Source organism: Canis lupus, chromosome 10 (assembly GCF_011100685.1).
Source record: "Canis lupus familiaris isolate Mischka breed German Shepherd chromosome 10, alternate assembly UU_Cfam_GSD_1.0, whole genome shotgun sequence".
Taxonomy (NCBI): domain Eukaryota; kingdom Metazoa; phylum Chordata; class Mammalia; order Carnivora; family Canidae; genus Canis; species Canis lupus.
In genome coordinates, this window is record NC_049231.1 from 13,329,581 (window position 1) to 13,334,474 (window position 4,894).

General features: G+C 41.3%; 1 pseudogene; it reads right to left on the minus strand.

The window, feature by feature from the left end:
* Positions 1–2,214: 2,214 nt before the first annotated feature.
* Positions 2,215–2,397, minus strand: LOC100684625 (annotated as a pseudogene).
* Between the last annotated feature and the right edge of the window lie 2,497 nt (positions 2,398–4,894).

Sequence of the window (4,894 nt, forward strand, 5' to 3'; positions counted from 1 at the left end):
GATGGACTGGGTGAACGATGTGCTCTTAACGGAACTCGAGGAGCCCCATAAATGAGTCTTGAGAGAGAATGTTTCCTAATTGTGTTGAGGTTGAGGTAACTATAGATATGAAAATCCACCCAAGGGCATCCAGGTGGCTCAATCAGTGAAGCGTCTGACTCTTGATTTTGGCTCAGGTCATGATCTAATGGTCGTAAGATTGAGCCCCACACCAGGCCTGCTTGGAAATTCTCTCTCTCTCTCCCTCTCTCTTTCAAAAAAAAAAATACAAAAGAAAAAGAAAATTCATCCAGATGCAAGGAAAGTTATCTACCCACAAGCAATTAAAGGCAATCTAAAGTCAGGTCTTCCTCTACTTTTCAAGCTTTTTTTCCTAAGTTAGCCCGCAGTGGGAAAAAAGAAAAGACAGAAAAAGAAGAAAAGACAAATGACGATACATCATATCATTGTGTCTTTATGATACTAGATTCAGAAAGATTTAGTGCTCTTTTTCAGAGGTTCTAACTGCATTTTACAAATCAAGCCTACTTTTTATAATGGAAATCACCTGGCCTAGTCTTAGTTCAAATGTTGAATCCTCATCAGACATTTTGAAACACTTAGCAAAGGGCACACTGTCTTTTAGAGACCACCTACTCTTTAAAACCAAACCAAACAAAGCAGGTGCCAGTATAAAGCAAACCTGGTTTCATTTTAGGTTTGGTGTGAAAACCATAAATATGATGGTTCTGCTCTATTTCATCTCCTGGAACTTACACGCTGGTTTCAACTGTGCATTGTTTTCAGTTATTCACACCCACACACCAGGATCAAAATTTAAGGTGTGGAGGGAAACAACCCATATTAATTACATTTTTTAACGAGCCTAATTTCCACTTTCTTAATGTAGGCAGCCAAGCTGGCATTGTTTTATTTTGTAATCATTAATAACAGCAGTAAACACCTGGCAGGGCTGACAACATTTTAGGCTCCACTCTACTGCTTTACATATTAAGTCATGGAAACTTCATATCAGGTAAGGGCTCTAATAATTATCACATTGAGGAATGAAGAAACTGAGGCACAGAAAGGTGAAGTAATGTGCGAAGGGTTCTAGATATGGCAAGTGGCAGAGGTAGAATTTCAAGCCAGGTGGCCTGGCTTTGGAACCTGTTCTCACAACCCGGATCCTGTATTACCCATTTTACAAATGGTATTTCTCTTTTGCTGTCCTTTGTATTTGAGGAATTGCTCTGTGACCCCTAGGGCATGATGTGCAAAACCCCTGATTCATAGGGTGTGTTATTCCAAGCTGCTCTTGCCAACTGATCCAGATGCCCGGCTGCAGTCACCGTGCTCCCCTTCCTCTTCCAACCATCCAAATAAACAGTAGGGACTGCAGAGCAGTAATAGAACCCGCCTGCCAGAGAGGAAACACTGAAGCTAATGGAGAGCAGGGAAGACTCCATCTCACCCTTGCTTCCTTCCTTCTTTCCTACACGCTAAGGAGTCACAACTGCCTGTCAGAGAAAGGTAAAGAGGATGAAGGATGGCCATGCGGTCACCATGCCAGTGGTTTCAAACCAAGGACATAGAATTATCCCCTTCCATGCAGAGAAATCTGGCTCAGAGGAGATAAATATTTTGCCCAGAGTCAGAATTTAAGCCCAGCCCTGTGTCCCCCCAAAGCCCAGCCATGCTCTTCCCACGCTGCAGAGCCAGCTCAGAAGGGAGAGGACAGCTGTCCTGAGGCCAGGCGTCCATCCCATTGAGTATTGCCTCTTCCTCTGTAAAACTAACGTCATGAGTAACGTTCAATATTGTTTCCTGGTCGGAGCCACAGCTACATACTAGCCGTTCATGATTGTAATTCAGAGCCTACAGTATATTGAGAAGTGACTTTATGAAGTCATCTCCAAGAAACGCCGACAAAGATTAGGTAGTGATACAGCAATAATCACTGTATATTTTATAGATTACCTGGAATTCCTTTTGTTTCCGTAGTTGTCTCTCAATGGGAACATGCGTACTTGGCTGACAAATATTTTCATTTTGTGTAGTCCCTTGAAATTTTATTTAAAAAAATTTTTTTTGCACCTCACAGTCACATTTATTCACACTACAAGGACACAGCTCGCCTACAGGTGTGCAGCAGAGCTCCGTGTTCCCGGCTAACAGAGCAGGCCAACACCTACAGCCAGACTGATCTTCCACCTGATGTGTGCCCCAAGCTGGTTAATGATGGCCATGAGCAGGGCCAGAACTCGAAGCTTCCAAAGCTTTACTTCTTTAATCAGCACTCCTGATTTTATAAATGACAACACTCACCCACCCCATTCCCAGCCAGATCTCCTGGTAAGCTTGGGTGTAGTAGGGCTTCATGGGGATCCAAACATTTTTAATAAGGCTTTGAAGCATCTCGGCACAAGACCCTCAGCTCAGGCTGTGGTGACACCCACTGCCAACGACTTGGAAAAAAAAAAAGCAGTCACTTGAAATTTTAAATAGCTGTGCTTATTTTCTCCAAATTAATATATAGTGGGAACTGTTTGAAACATTTTCTAGGAAAGAAACAAGCAAATAAAAAGCATTAATTTTTAAATTCAACAAAGGTCTGCATAGGGTTGTCATGAAAATAAATGGGATAATAAGCTTAAATAATATTTAGCACGATGCCCAGCAGGTTATAAATGACCAGTAAGTGGCAGAGATTTTTATTAGGAAAATGCCATAAAATTCAAATACTAAAAAGCATTACTGACCACCAACTTTATTGCTTCTTAAAATGTTGCCATAATATTTAAGCCAATTTAAATTTTAAGTTTTAACTATTTCATGTAAACAGCTGACAATACTTTCTCATTTATTTTTATACACAAGTGAATTATTTTTCAAAAATTTTTATTGCCTAGGCCTCTAAAATAAGTGTGTTATTTGTCATTGGTACATTGATTTACCCAGATTCCAAAAGTGATAGTAAATCATCCCAATGGGTCTTCTCAGAATAATATTACCTCACTTTCTGCATTTAAAAAAAAAAAAAAAAAAAAAAAACTTTGCTGAGACTCAAAAAAAAATTCCTTTCTATTGTTTTTTTCCTATTCTATGAATACTCAGAAAATGCTAATACAAAAAGTAGAGTTCTGGACATATTTGTAAGCAAGCTTATTCTTGTAATGCAATCATAAGATTTACGGTGACCACACACATGCATCAGAACCATAGTGGTTTGTGGGCTGTCAAAAACACTCTTGGAGAGAAGAGAAGGGAACAAGATTCTGTTGCATTTGTGACCTCTAGAGGCCAACATGAACGTGATATATTTTATTCATTCAACAGTGCCTCCAAGTACAATCTTCAGGAGTTTGAGATTTATAGGCTTTAGAAAATAAAGCAAATTCAAGAGGAGAGAGGTTCCATTTTAGGTGGATATGTTGCCTTGAACTAACAACCACAAACCACAAATTGAAGTTTTAAATAATAATTTGAAAAAGCCTCAGACTCCTGGAGAACCTTTATGGAAAATGAAAACCTTGCCTATTTCACAGTGGAGCTGTCCAGACTAATTACTTGTTGTGAGTAATCATCAAATTAAGGATGGACATGGTGAAATGCCCCCCTTTGGGGCCCTGGAGTCAAAACTTGATTCTAATGTTTGCTGGTTGCATGTCCTGGAAAAATCATCAACCTCTCTGAGCCTCAACGTCCTCATTTGTAAGGTAAGTAGTCACAATGAAAACCCACCTTACAGCGTTGTCTGTAGATCCAATGAGATAACATATATGTTCAGAGCGTATCTTGAAAACTGTCAAGTTCTAAAATCAGTAACAAATTTCAGGACGCTGATATCACTATTTGTTGAAGTACGGACTTTTCCATCTGAACGATATACTTTTCAGGACAGTGATAGATCCGAGACAAACTACTGGTCTAACAAAGATTCTTTAGGTTTAAAAGCTGGGCTTGCCACACTCTCTCCCTGTGTCGTGCGATCGTACAACGGTCCTCATCTCTCTGAGCAGAGTCAGTAGAATGTGGAGCAGCGGTGAGTCAGCTGCCCAGACAGATCTATGTCCCTTTGTCTTCAAGATGGTGATTCCAGTATGGCCTGTGAAATGTTAGGACATTTCTTCACCTCTCAACATGTTCACAAGTGGCATCTACGCACCTCCCCACACACTGTGCCCTTGAGTTCAGGAGCTTTCCCCAAGGACCAGACCTTCCAAACAGGTTCCTCTTACAGCTGGAGTGAGGTCTGTACTGTTCATCTCGGGACATTCCTGCAGTCCATCTGCCGGGTGGGAACTGTCAAATAGAAAGTGGTTCAGGGGGATCCCTGGGTGGCGCAGCGGTTTGGCGCCTGCCTTTGGCCCAGGGCGCGATCCTGGAGACCCGGGATCGAATCCCACGTCGGGCTCCCGGTGCATGGAGCCTGCTTCTCCCTCTGCCTATGTCTCTGCCTCTCTCTCTCTCTCTCTCTGTGTGACTATCATAAATAAATAAAGAAAAAAATATTTAAAAAAAAAAAAAAAAAAAAGAAAGTGGTTCAGGTGTTTCTGCAAAGCCCCTGACCCCTGCCCCGGTCCCTTCTTTATTCCCATAAAGCAAAAGTCCAATCATGCATACCTCTGCTATGAACATTCGTCCATCCACTGAACAAGAGGAATTCACTTGATCTTTGTAATTATGTAGTTTCTAACCTCAGTGTCCCCCCTCCCGAACCCTTACTTGTCAGCTCTCTGACATAATGACTTCTTTTAAATCATCACCATCCAACTCAAACCTGCTCTACTAAAATTGCTTCCATTAGTCTCAACAAAGTAATTATGCACTTATTTTACGGAGAAAACCAAAGCCTTCAGACACCAACTCTCCAAACTTTCCACCATCTACTCACCAGTGCATCCACATCCAC